At 40.3% G+C, this 15,103-nt stretch overlaps 1 long non-coding RNA gene across 1 annotated transcript in view; it reads left to right on the top strand.

Annotated features, from left to right (window-relative positions):
- LOC146988769 (uncharacterized) overlaps window positions 1–13,572 on the top strand; it is a 133,565-nt gene extending 119,993 nt beyond the window's left edge. The window contains exon 3 of the long non-coding RNA XR_015035720.1: window positions 13,452–13,572. This is a non-coding gene — a long non-coding RNA (uncharacterized LOC146988769). The remainder of the gene's footprint in view (window positions 1–13,451) is intronic.
- The last annotated feature ends 1,531 nt before the right edge of the window (window positions 13,573–15,103 follow it).

Genomic DNA, 15,103 nt, shown 5'->3' with positions numbered 1-15,103 from the left:
TTCTCTCTGGCACCTGTGTGCTGTCATATGGAGTCGGGACAATCCCGCACTGACCCCTCACACCGCAACAGCTGGCTGCTGTTTGGACAAATTGACACTGGACACTTAAACACGCCATTAAATGTATGTTAATCACATCACCATATGGTATCGGAACAGTTAAATACTGTGTGGACGCAATTCATGCGTTTGCTGTTTGTCTTTGTTGTAAAGAGTCACTGTGTCGGTGTCAGTGTGGTTTATTCTGTTTTCACTAATGGTTTTGACCTATCAGTCGACTCAAAGCACTGGATGAATTGCCAGGAAACCTCTACATACAGTACTTATGATTCCTATGCTGAATCTTAATGTGGTTTCGAGTGAAATGTAGTGAGTGAAATTTGGTCCTCACATTCACGTTCACCCAAGGGGACTTGTAGTAATCCCTCAACTTTTTGTGTAGTGTGATCGCCAGTCAAAATCTACATTTGGCCAGAACTTTTGCTTGTGACCAAATACCTGCTAAACTAATGATATTATCAGCCTCAGAAGAACTTTGTTTTTGCAAATGATCAAATGTCAACATAAAAAATACTATGTACTCTATTTATTGATAACTTCTATCACTGGTCCAGATACCCAGTAGGATGTATTTTACCCATTTTCACTCACTAGAGTTGTTTTTGCTGAGTTGTCATCTGTCCATGACGATTACTGTATTCATGCATATCAACGTCTTTGCAATATAATTATGTAAAACCAGTCATGATAGTTCATTTCTACAAATTGTGTGATTGTAAACCGTCACTGCATTTGAACTCATCTCGAGTAAGCATTTACAAACCTGATGTCAGGAACCAGACCTTATTTTACTGATGTGCTTCTGAACCTGAGAATGCAAATCAGCCCCAGTAGCAAACAGAAATGGCGTGTGTGGCTCCTGTTTCTTTTATTGACTCTGCAATGTGCCACTCTTACACTCTAAGAAATGAAATTGCCATGTTGTTCATACTATGTCACTTTGTTATGGTGAAATTACTATAATTATTAGGTTTTTACTTAAAACATAATAAGGTTTCTTTGGAATAACGTAATAAAATGAGATGTTAAGGCTACAAAACACAGCAAGTTCAAACTAACATAACTATCTCAATTAAATCATACATGCACGCCCACGCAGGTGTCAGACATGCGCAGTAGGGTACTTTCTTTCACTTTCAACCGTCACTGCAGTGCAATGTGCTCACAGCTCTGGGGGAAGTCAACGTCCTTAAAAGATTTGGTAAGTACAAAAGTTTCCTAAATAATACAGTGTTAAACTGTACGTTGTGCTAACCGACGATAAGAGTTTTCAGTTTTTATTGCACTCGGTCATTTAGTTTGATAGAGTTTAATTGTCATTGCTAGCTTAAAATGCACACACGGTTTCTTGCTAACGTTAGCAACGTTCTTGTGGGCTCGTCACTTGGTATAAAAAAAAAAACATGCCGTCAGCGATTTTTTTTTTTACTTTATAACACCTAACAGGAGTGTAGCTGTGGTGTTTTTGGTTACACAGATCGTGCTGGGTGAGTGATAGGTTTGTTAGTATTCAATGTGGAAAGTTTTAGCTGTTAGCCCTGCAACAGACATGCAGGTGTTGTGGATAACGTTAATTACACACGTTGTGGGTCACGCTAAGCAGATGTGACATGAAAATTAATTTCAGAGACTCTGGTTTAAATAATGTATCAGTTTCAAACTTTCAATACGTTCTGTAAATGTGACGCAGGAGTGTTTTGTGTTTAACATCTGTGCTTTTAAAGTAGCCTACTAACGTTACTTCTCTCCCAGAAGGCTGTTTAAAATGTTTATCTCTGACGTTTGGTAGGGATAAATTAGTTCAGGGTGTACCACTGAAATATTGTGCCACTGTTGTAAGTGTAACACTTAAATAGTTTTTTTTTTTTTTAAATGTTAGGCTATATCATATTGTAAAAAATCTCTCTTCTTTTTAGGCTCTGGATGTGGAGGTGCAAACGTCACTCCTACCAGGTACCAGTCACTAAAACAGATGTTTATGTTTACACTTCCACATTATGTGATCATTTTTGGTTTCATGTGAAATTCTGTCCTATCTGTTGCAGGTAAATGCAGAGTCCACCCACTTTACCACCGACTCCCTGCTTTTGACCCTTGTGACCCAACAGGATGATGACGGGAGGGGCAACAACACGCAGTATCAGCCCAATCCTGGTAGCCATGGACCAGGTGTGTACCCTCAGCATTTACTCTTAACATAAAAAAGCTGTTTGGTATTACTATATTTAACCTCTTTCCCTTGTTTTTTGAGTTTGAATCAAGTTTAAATATGCTTTAGTCCCTTATCATAATCAAATTCATTATTATTAAAGCAGAAGTAAGCGATCCAGTCGTTTTGGCTAATGCTGCGTTCCAGGCAGGCTTTTGAAACCGTAAATTACAGCTTTAAGTCACAACTTACGACTTGTTGTGTTTCGTGTTTTTCCGACCTGTTTTACCTGTGAAAGTCACTATAACGGCCACTCGTAACTTCCGACCCGTGAACTCGTACCAGATCGAACTGGTGCGACTTCACAGGTCGGAAAAACACGAGTTACGAGTTTCCTTGAACGCACCATAACAGTCCTCGTCCCTACGTCACCACATTCACGGCGTCCCTTGGCTGCACACACAGCCCTGCATGCCGTTCTCTCTCCTCATTGGATAAAAACTGTAGGATACGAGAAAAGTTTTCTCCTGGGCTCAGAGCAGAGCAGACTGACAGACCCGTGTTTCAGTCCAAACACTCTATAGAAGTGATTGCTGTGGGAAGATATAACTATTTAAGACTTATATTAACACAAATATATCACTTACTTCTGCTTTAACTCATGAGCATCTATCATTAACATAGTTTTTAATTCAGTTTCATAATTCTATATTCCTCTAGTTTATGTCACTCTTATGTTACTAATCACAAATCAGAAACCATTTAAAAAGGTTTATTAAAATCTGTTTTTGGTCTCCCACAGAGGCCAAGAATCGAAGAAGACCAGAATGCATACTTAAATGGATATCTTGACAACCTTGTCAAGGAGTATATGGTAAGTTATGACACTGTCGATCAAACATAGCTTTAGATTTAGTTGATTAAAGCAGAAGTAAGTGGTCCGGTCGTTTTCGCTAATGCTGCGTTCCAGGCAGGCTTTTGAAATCGTAAATTACAGCTTCAAGTCACAACTTACGACTTTGTAGCGTTCCAGGCAACCCACTCGTGTTTTTCCGACCTGTTTTACCGGTGAAAGTCACTATAACGGCCACTCGTAACTTCTGACCCGTGAACTCGTACCAGATCGAACTGGTACGACTTCACGGTCGGAAAAATACGAGTTTCCTTGAACGCACCATAACAGTCCTCGTCCCTACGTCGCCACATTCACGGCGTCCCTTGGCTGCACACACAGCCCTGCATGCCGTTCTCTCTCCTCATTGGATAAAAACTGTAGGATACGATAAATGTTTTCTCCTGGGCTCAGAGCAGAGCAGAGGGACTGACAGACCCGTGTTTCAGACCAAACACTCTATGTAAGTGATTGCTGTCGGAAGATATAACTATTTAAGACTTATATTAACACAAATATATCACTTACTTCTGCTTTAATATAGAAAAATCTTTCTTTTTTTAAACACTGTTGACATACAGTGGGTATGGGAAAGTATTCAGAACCCCTTAAATTTGTCACCATTTGTAATGTTGCAGCTTTATGTTAAAAAAAAAAACACTACCCCATCATGACAGCACAAACCCACAATTTTAGAAAGTTTTGCAAATTAGTTAAAGAAAAACTGAAATATCACCTGAACGTTAAGTATTTAGACCCTTTGCTCTGACACTCACGTAGGTCATTCAGGTGCCGTCAAATTATTTTTTTCATCTTTGAGATGGTTCAACAACTTCATTAGAGTCTAGCTGTTTTGAGTTAAATAGTTTGGACATGATTTGAAAGGTACACACCTGTATAAAGAAGGCCTTACAGCTCTGAGCCGAACAGTTGGAGAAGAACCTTGGTCAGAGAGGAAACCAAGAACCCAAAGATCACTGTGGCTGAGCTCCAGACATCCTGTGTGGAGATGGGATCAAGTTCCAGAAGGTCAACCATCATCATTACTCACAGCCTTTCGGTGGTTGTTTGCAAACTCTATGCAGCCTTTCATGTATCGAGTACTGAGTAGAGACTTTCGTCCGTCCACTCTTCCATACTGACCAGATTGGTGGAGGCTGCAGTGATGGTTGACCTTCTGGAGCTTTCTCCCATCTCCACACAGGATCTCTGGAGCTCAGCCACAGTGATCTTTGTCAGAGTAAAGGGTCTAAATACTTATGTTCAGGTATTTTATTTCAGTTTTTCTTTAATTAATTTGCAAAAATTCCTAAAATTCTGGGTTTGTGCTGCCATGATTACTTGTGATTTCCTGACAAGAAAAACACAATTAAAAGTCTTATTCTTTTAAGACTCAATCAAATGCTAATACAAAATAACATTTATAATACATATGCTTGATTAATACTGTTTCTTTCTGCCATTAGGATGCTGATGTTGGTGGAGTGGGAGAAGTGGAGGAAGTGGATTTGGAAATTCACGCTGTGTAAACGAGAGGGAGAAGACGGAACAGATCCGCCTGTGGATGTTGGCATCATCGTTGAAGAATGTACAGTGCTACAAGACCTGAGAGATGTGCAGCCCCGTTGGGTCAATCTACGTATTGTTTAGACATGATCTATCCCAAGAACCTGCCATGATGGAAACAAGTTCTCTACTACGGTGCAGTTCATCAAGGACAAAGATTGCCAGCAAGACTGTGGATAAGAACTGTGCTTGGCTTTCTGATGATTCTTACTCAAGAAAAAAAAACTGAATGTTTTTGGACTGTGGACTGATGCTGGACACAACTGTTAATCTTCAACATGTTATTTTGTTTGTCTGTACTTGTGTTTGACACTCCCACCTGTGGTACAGAGTTGGATTCCATTCAAGTGGAGGTCAAAGTAAGATTATTTGCAGTAAATTTAGTCGCACACACTCACGCACATACACACTTAGCAGCATCCACACATGCAAAATCATCATACAGCTACAAACACACAATGCCGCATACAACACTCATACAGTACATTACATAAAATACCTTCACAAACACTCTGAAACATAAATAAGAGGTCAACAGCAAACATACAACTGATAAAAATGCATTAATGTTTGTGATTGTAAAGAAAGCCACATGTTTGGGGATATTGGTCAGGGATGAGTGTTGTTACATACATTTAGACTGTACTCATGACTTTGTTATTTGTAATAATAATGCTTCCAGTCCTGAGTAAAATAAAGGATTAACTGAATTTAAGCAACTTAAATTGTATTCATTTGAGTTATTGTATTAACACAAACCTAATAATATGAGTTAAGTAAATTGAACTCAATCATATTAAGTTAATTGAATGAGGTGTCAGTAAAACCAACATAACATTGTTGTGGTTATGCAATTTGGTGATATTATGTAGCTTTAAAGTAAGATAGTTAAGTTGGATTTACTTAATATGTGTTATTCACATTAATAGTATATTGCTTTTCCTATTTAAACAACACAGTTTCGTGGGAAAAGTTGACATAACTCCGTTAAGTAAAACCAACATTTCATTTCTTAGAGTGTAGGATGTAACTGTGGGACCCCATGAGAGTGGGAGCAATGCTAAGAGATTGACTGACAAAGTGAGCATAATCACTGCCAAGGTTGGGTGATTCCACCAGGCTATATCTGATATAAACTAAATGAGATGGATAAATGATGGAGCGCAAAACCTGGCAATGTAGTGTAGAATCTCTCACTCTTTCTCTATTACTCTCTCTCTCTACCTGTCTGTGACTATGTCTCTCTCTCAGCCTACTCAGTCTTCTCACCATTGTGACAAGTGAGCAGAAGGAAAAACAGCCGGCATACAGGTATAGATATTTTTTGTACTTGCTGCTTATAGGAAACACATGCGATGTCAGTCCAGTTGTTGTAACTCTTTAGTCATCATGTTTTCATCACTTTATTTGCAGACTAACACAAGCACCTGTCACGCACACTTTCCCTCCTCTGTGAGTAGATTTTTTCCCCATGTATGACCAACGATAAACCACTTATTAGCTCACTCGAATCAAATTCAAAACATTATTTTCTCTCACTGACTCTAAATATAGTCTCCAAGATACAGGGGAAGATTTTTCCTTTTGGAAAATTTCTAATGTTTAAAAATAGCCTGACAATATTTAAATGAGTCTTAGTCATTTTACATTGTTTTTTCTGCACTCTTGGTGACTCAGCAATGCAGGTGCTAATTTACATGGCATCAAAGTCAGGAACAACATCTTATTCCAACATTGCTCAGTCAGAAACTTAGATTGCTTCACTGAGCAAACACACACGGATTACATGCTGATTAGCCGTGTCTGTGCCGGTCTGAAAACACCTAATTCATCAGTGACCAATTACTGGTGACCTTTAGTGACCTCTGAACTTGACATCAGAGGGATCTGTGGAAGAGAGTGCCCTTTGCCTCATGCAATGAAAGTGAAGGCTTTAGGAGATTGTCCTCACATTTAAATGACTCAATCCTCTGTCCTTGGGTACTGTAGCTGCATTGCATAGAATGAGTCATTACAAATGAAAATCCACTTTCTGTTGTTTTTTTTTTAAATTACATTCACTGAGCTGGCGAATCAGCCATCATTGTGTTGAGTCAGTGTGGAGAATCAACTGTAAGATGTATGAACAGAAACAGATGAATGATGCTGTTTTTGTTCTTCTATTTTTACATCCTCTGTTTTCAGGGGGAGAAACTGTGATGAACTTGTTTGCTTCTTTGACTTGAAATTGCTATGTTACATAACAGTCTGGCGACAGACAAACTACTGCAGAAAGCTGCTGCAAAACACAAAACCTTTACTGTACATGTGCTATACCACTAGTTTGTTAAGTGTTGTGTGTTGGTGACACTTAATTACACTGTGTTAGTTTTCAAAAGATTTGATTTGTTTTTGCATCTGAAGGCTAACGGCTTTAGACAAAGTATCAGACTTTGTAATTTGTAGTATAGTTTTGTATTTTGTGACTTTGGTTGTGCCATAGGGAATGCTGGGATATATTCTGTGTTGTCATGAGCCAAGTAAAAGTTGAATTTGCAGTAAGAGTGACTGCGTCCTGTGAGTTGTTAGGGAAATACACCACACTAATTGATCTGTGTACGCAAGTGCAGATCAAATGTAGCCTATAACTAACCAGCAGTATGCCTCAGCAAATATCTGCAGGCTGCCATGAGATGAGCACTGACTGCACTGTTTTATTTTGCACCTGAATGAATTGTTCAAATGGCACCACACACTGAGATGAGCATTGCCTCTATCATTTACTTCCCTCTGCCGAGCTGAGTCAAGTTCACTTTATTTTATTATGCAGGTCACGAGCCAACGCTGAGTTCGGTCAACGCAGTAGATCTAAGTATGGATGGGAATCCCTGAGGGGAGAAAACAGAAGTAACCGCACGTCTCAAGGTTAAACAGCTGAATACAAGGATATTAAAGAGTTTTAGGTTTTGTATGATCTTAGATGAGTTGTGGTAATGTATGTTAATGTGTAAAATAGCCAGTTGTTACAAACAACCATTCATTTCATTGTTTTATTTAAGTGGGAGCCAAACTTCTGATATTTCCGCATGTTATAAAGTCAGCCCTTGGGGTTGAGAAAAGCACAGATATACCAGTGACTTTAAGAGGAGCAATCACTGCCTTACATAACACTGGTAAAGCTGCTATATTGCCTTCAAGGGAGTTCGCAGTTCTTCTCTTTTCATTTAAATCGAGTCTGCTGTGTGTGAGCAACAACAAACATTCACAAATACACATCTGCAGCTCTTCTACTGTATGCCAATCAAAAGTCTTTGCATGGGTGCAGTCAAATATAATTTCTGTCACAGGGTTCATTTGTCTGATCTGTTTTTACAGATAGCACCAAGCTGGTGTATTTGTTAAGATAAAATGTCAGACACATAGCACAACATGAGCACATTCATTTGCCTGCTGATTTCTCATAGGATGGCAGCTACAGAAGAAAAAACATTCAAGTACCTTGCTGATAGGCTGTGTAGTATAGGGTATTCCCATGGCACACACTTTAAACCAGTAGGAAAGCCTCTGACCCTCAGACCATAATGTGCTCACTTCATGGAAATTCAAGTAACCCACTTACCATCAGCAGGTGTGACCTTGCAGACACTTGCCTGCTGCATTTCATTTGCATCTTTCTCCTTGTAGAGAATGAATGCAACCAGTACAAACTGCTGAGCACTTACCAAACCGTTGGTGGATAATACAAGTGTCCCAGTCAGGAACAATTATGGAAAAAAGCAGATGCAGATTGATACAGTTAATACAGATATTTAAATTAGGGCTGCACAATATATCGTTTTACATTGCGCATGTGCGATAGCCACATCACAGGATTGCAATGTTTTCTCTCTCTCTTTTTTAACATTTCAACTTTTGTTTCGCTTCAGAAAAGCTCTGAACCAGCTCATTGTGCCGCTCTCTCTCTGTGAGCCCGGTTAGGTTTATGTCTTTTGTCGTCTATCTTTCGGTTTCTATAACATTAAAAATTGTAATCATTTGACAGTCCTTGTTTCTTTAATATCGCAATATATATCGCAGGAAAATTGCAGAAAATGAAAATATTGCAATGTCATTTTTTCCCAATATCGCGCAGCCCTAATTAGTTTAGTTTGTGAATTCAAGCTAAATGTTTTATTCCATCAGGCTGCATCAGCATGCATCAACAGCTATTCACTTAAAACTCCTCTGTCTCACTCCTGTCACTTCGCTGCCGACACCGACTGTGTAATTCCCCTGTCAATGAGCGGACGGCATCATTTCGGGTTTTTAGTCTCATTGGGAGAATGTGGAGGAAATGAGTGAATTAGATTCCTCTTTTAGAGGATGAAGTGAGTGTGAATCACTGGCATATGGCAACAACCCTAAATCAGCCTCATGAACAGTGTTGGGTATAGTTACTTTTGAAAGTAGTTAATTAAGTTACAACGTTACCATCAGTTAAAAGTAATCAGTTACGTTACTGCGTTACCTATGAATAAAAGTAACGCGTTAGAGTACTCATGCGTTACCAAAAATTAAAAGCCTTTTGCAGCGCCTCGCACATGCTGCAACTTAACAGACAGACACACAGCCTCTTTTAAATGCACTGAGTCCTGACGAATAGTCATCCAACCAAATTAACTCTACAGGATAACAATAACAGGAAAGACAGTCAGAAATATGCAACATAGCGTGTTTTTTTTTTTTTTTTGATCGCAGAACTGATCAAAATTCAGGAGTTGCCGTGAATCCCTCTCAGCGGCTTCACTGCTCGATCTGTCTGTCAGTTTGAATGGAGGACTCACGTGTGGAGAGGAGGGAGGCTGGCGAGACGTGAACGTCCTGCCTTGTGTGTAATAAAAGTTTTTTAAAAATGCGGTTAAATGTACTGGTATCACACTGCTGCTACGGCAGCTATGGAGTAGAGGTCCGGGCTGGACCGGGGGAGAACTGAGCTGCTGAAAGCAGCAAGCACTGAGAGCCGGCCCGGGCTGCTTGTTGCTGCTGGAGAAGCAGGTCCGTACGTGGAGCTGATTCATGTAAATGGGCCCTCTGGATTTTAACATGTTAAATTGGATGTGGATTTTTTTTGCGGTCGATAGAAGCTTATCACCAACGCAGAGTGTTTTTACCGTTATGTTCTTGTCCTTTTCGCCGGCGAATTGAAACGCACACACACAGGCAACGTAGGTCGGCAGGACACAGACGCATCACAGCGCTGCGCCTCGGCTGACACATCCGCAGGTTGCACAGTAGTCTGTCTGACAAAAAGCAGGCTGCAGTCGGGATTTTCTTTTCCTTATCCGGCGAAAAGTAACGGATTACTTTTTTAAAAAAATAACTAAGTTACTGATTGCTCAACTCACGAAACTAACGCGTTACGTTACACGTTACACGAAAAAAGTAATTAAAGTACTCTAACGCGTTACTTTGTAACGCGTTACCCACAACACTGCTCATGAATCATTCTTTTTACTAGTGTAATTAAAAAAGGGGAAGACAGGCTTTAGATTCTGAGGGACACATGAGCATGTGTAATTCTGGAAGAAGATTCCTCAGAAGAATTTAGTTTTGGTGCTTTAGGGACAACAACAAAAGACAGTGTCTCACTCACTGCTGCTATAGTACGTCTTTTAGTTTGCACATCAGGATTGTGGGCAATGTACCTGATGAAGGTCAAACAAACCAAGACGTCAGGCAGTGTGAGGAAGTATTTTCTTTTTCTTTTGGAATTAAAAAGCTTATCAAGTCATTTAACCAGTTGGACATTTTGTCCAAACTTCTGGGGTTCAGCTTATAGTTGGACCACCTCCATGAGTTTTACAACTGCTTGTGTGCATCAGTGAGAGTGTCTAGGTCTGGTGGAGAGTTCTGAAAAGCACAAAGCAACACCGAGCTCTGTCACTGTGGTTGAGATAAATGAGTTGTACAAACACATCAACATTAGCAGAAATGATTCTGTCAACACAGACACAACACCAGGGAGAGCAGAGCACACTGCTGCTCTTAGGAGAACTCGCATTTAAATGCATCTAATGGATCTTCCCTGTTTAATTATCACACATTACCACATCTTGAATTTCATAAGGTGGAGATCTGACATACATGTGTTTAGATATACACTGACTGTATATTACTTTGTTTACATTTATTGAAGCAAGTTCGCTCAGAACTTTATGATCCATACTTTTTATTCTCCATCTTTCCTTACTGTGGTGATTTCTTCACTCCCATCTAAATCTCTCTCAGTCTATCAGCACGTCTTTTTTATTTATATGCGCCTCTGTTTCCTCTTGCTTTGTTTCCAGGTTTCATTGTGAACAAAGAGTAGACACGGTCGCGCACATCCAGTTCAATAGGTGCTGGCCTCAAAAAATGTGGACAGGAAAAGCAAAAAGAGGAGAACGCACACATCAGCTCCCTTATGTGCAGATTTTATTAGCACAAAAATCTGCACATAAGGGAGCTGATGTGTGCGGTCTCCTCTTTTTGCTTTTCCAGGTTTCATTGTGACAAATGATTTGCATAATTCCACAGGCATTTGCATGCTTCTTTGGTTGAAGTGCAAACATTTGTGAAAAGTACGTGTTGTTCAAGGGCCTACATCATATTGGAAAAATACTGCTATTGTTTTTCTGTTTAGTTTTTATAAAGAAGGATGAGGTATTCGACCCCAGTCTTATGAACAAGCATCAAATGAAATGTGGCAGGTCCAGTAGAGCTGGAGATGTGAGATTGTTTTGTGACGTTGGCGAGCTCTGAGAGAATAGACTTCTCCTCTAACCTGCCGGTCCCAGTCCCAGTGGTTGATCGCTGAATCATGCTCTCCGTCGACACAAACAACAGGAAAAATCCATCTATCCATTTTCTACACCCGATTATCCTGTGCAGGGTCAGAGAGGCCTGAAGCGTATCAAAGCACACACTGGGCGAGAGGCTAACTTGGCAGGTCGACAGTGTATTGCAAGATGAGCACAGATTCACACCTACAGGTCACTGAAGGCCACTCATCGTCATATATCAGATGATCAAATGCTTGATTCCTGTGCAGTTTTGCTGAAAAGTCAAGCATCATCTGAAATACAAATACAAGATTATCATTTTGGGGCATCTGTTATAGTATTATTCTCATGTGGTGATGAAAGTTTGTGATGGATATTGCCACCTGAAATAATGATGGATGGGTTATGGTTGGTGCATCATGTCACCAGGGGTCGCCATGGTCACCTTCTGGATTTTTTAGGATGTATGCAAAACTATAGATCTGTAGCATCACAAAAAAATAACAATTCACGCAGCTACCACGCCCTCACAAGACATTTGATAGTCTTTAATATGTTGAATGAGATGCGTAAAGCTTCTCTCATAAGGTCTCTTGGTGTCTTCACCCTGGTAGAACATGAGTGCCTGAAAAGACAGATCCTTGACTGATCACTGAACTTTCAGATTATAAGTCACTGGACTTCATCCATACTTGCTGCATTTGGCTCACAGTTTGAAGTGCAGGGATGTTTTCAGTGAATGAGCCCAAATCCCCTTTCCTCAGTGAATAGCAGCGGCAGGGTGTTTCTAGAGTTAGAGGAGCCGTGTTGTGGCCAGAATTGTAAACGTGCTATTGGCTGTTGGCCAATTTCCTGCTCCCCAAAGACTGAAAAAAAATATATATTTTTTTTTTTTCCTTTCCACAGCCAATAGTTTCTGTAAAGATTCATGCAGATTGTGACTGGAAAGGAAACAATTATGCTCTCCCAGGTGCCTACAAGAAAAAGTGCTGTCTGTGTTTCAATGATTCAGCAGTTCTCCTCGGGGGGGAATAATATTTATCAATCAATACAGCACAAACGTAGAGTACATTTCAACAATTCACACATAAATGAAGGACACCATTCTGTACAGTTCTCAAAAGGGGCCTTCACTCTGGAGATTATGTCCTCACAACAAGCAAGTAATCCAGACAGTCATTTCCATGCCATCTTTATCAGAGCTGCTTATCTGGAAACATATATTGTTTTCTTGCACTCTGTCTTCTCTACGTTGGAGGGCCTAATTTCCATTTATATTGCTACTTAATGCTCCCATCGTCCATGCTGAGGTTAACTTGGGGAGCACCCTGAGACAGCAGACAGGCCCCTCGCTCAGCCAACACTGCTGACATGTGTACTGAGATGACTCCTTGTGGGTCAACTGAATGTCGGTGGGACAAAAGGGTCAAGTAGAAGGTGAGTGACGTGCCGTATAGCTCAGTGGGTCGAGCCGGCGCCCCATGCAGAGGCTGCAGTCCTCGCTGCAGCTGGCCCCGGTTCGAATCCCGAATCAGGTGTCTATCATTGCCCCTCTCTCAAAAATAAATACACAAACAGCCAGCCCGGCACTCACACTTCCACTGTGTTTAATGTGGGAGTGATAAAACTGCACTACGCAGCAGTGAAAACTTCAGAAGCTCTTTCACAATCAGTGGTATCATAGGGTTGTGGGTAGAACATATGGCGCCGCTGGTGTAATTTTTTGTAGCTTTGGCTCCTATAAAATGTAGAGAAGATTTTCAAATGTAAGCTTGAAATTTGTTTTGAAATACATTGCTGTCAGGGTTTAACTTGACTTGGAATTTTGCTGAACTGGTATATTGGTCAATTGTTTTGTCAATGTTTTGTGAAGATATCTGAGACAAAGCTCAGACAACCTGAGAACCACTCTCAATTTATTGAAAGTTTGACTGAGAGTTTTGGCTGCAGAAACAAATCATGTCATTGCTGTCATTGTCCGAAGTGTAAATCTGCCCCGTGACAGCAGCGCACACGTCCTCAAATCACCTGCTGTGGCACCCTCCTCTGCAGTATCACTTCACAATGACTGAGCGGCTTGAGGAGCCTCACAACACAAACTGGATGTCTTCATCATGACAAGTACTGCTGCGTGTGCAAGAGAGATAAACACAACACGTTTTATATGAGATTACATTCCTGTATGCTGGTATCATTACCAGGGCCGTTGTACAGGGGAGAAAGGTGATGATAATTCTAGGGGCCCAGCGCCCAGTGGGGCCCATAAAAACCCCAGTAGTCTAATCTTTGTATGACTGATTTATTCTGCGTAAGACCCTGACTAATACTCATAGTACACTGTAAAAACTCAACATCTTTCCAAGTCTTATTTCTTGTCCAAATGTCTCATTTCTAGTCAAAACTAATCTCTTTCCACTTAAAATAAGACTCATTACCTAAAAATTAACTTGTTTTTAGATCATTTTCACTTAAATTCACAATGAATAGAAAAATCTGCCAGTGAAAGTAAGTTTTTTGTGCTTGTAATAAGGAAGAAAAACTTGCTCCACTATCAGATTTTTTCTACTTATTCCAAGTGAAAATCTGCTTGAAAGAAGTAAAAAGTGTCTAAAAACAAGCTACTTTTAATATGATGAGTCTTATTTTAAGTAGAATGAGATTTGTTTTGACTAGAAATGACATTTTGACTAGAAATAAGACAAATATTCTTGCTAAGATACTTGAGTTTTTGCAGTGTAATGCTGCATTAGCATCAAAACAAAGAAGGCTAAATAAAAAACGATAATACATACGTAGTCTAAGAAAAAAAAGGAAAAGTTAGGGGGAGGGGCCCACTTTAGTATTCTTTAAGGGGGCCCAGAATTCCTAGCAACGGCCCTGATCATTACTAAAGCTAATTCACCCATCATGTGTTCATTATTTTCAGGTGCCTATATAGCGTCTACCATCACCCCCAGATGTAACAGGGAGTTCTGTAAGTGTCAGGTATCATCCTCGCTGCTGGCTGGGCAGAGTGTGACTGCTGGGCGCACGAACCACCAGTTCCTAGGAGACCAGAGTGGAGAGAGAGAGACTGCAATTGATTTCTGGCTGAGGTGACACTTCACATCTACACAGGTGCGTTCACAGTGAGAGTGTTGTGGTGCAGGCTGCTGCGTCATCTATAGGCCTTATTCTACAACCCAAAAGGCACTGACTCTGTAGAGCTGCTTGTATTGTACAACCAAGCTGCTTGCACTGCAGGTGGATGATTATGTGTGCCCCTTACTGTAGCTGGACAGATTCAATTAGAGCAGCAATAGATATCAAACCTTGTGTCTGGCTGGACCATGTCATAGGCTTTTTGCATTCTGCCTAGTGTCAGCCATTTTTGTTGCTCTCCTACGCCGTGCTTACGTACACAGTTAAATCAGACAGTTAAACAAGAATGAAATTGTGACTGGAATACTGAGTTCCAATCTATCTTCTGCACTGCAATGTCATTAAGATTTTTAATCAGAAAATCAACATCAGCACGTCTGTGCAGTCAGCATACAGTACAGAGGTGACATTCAGAGGGCATTACTTGCAATTTCTAGAGAAAGGAGCTGAGGTTTGTCCAAAAAATTCTTAGATTTTTTACTTTTTTTTCTTTTAAAAGTTAGAAAAAAACATCAG

The sequence above is a fragment of the Trachurus japonicus genome, chromosome 4, assembly GCF_045865225.1.
Source record: "Trachurus japonicus isolate A0001 chromosome 4, Traja_1.0".
NCBI lineage: Eukaryota > Metazoa > Chordata > Actinopteri > Carangiformes > Carangidae > Trachurus > Trachurus japonicus.
Note: the sequence above shows the minus strand (reverse complement) of the source record. Positions and strands in the feature narration are given on the sequence as shown.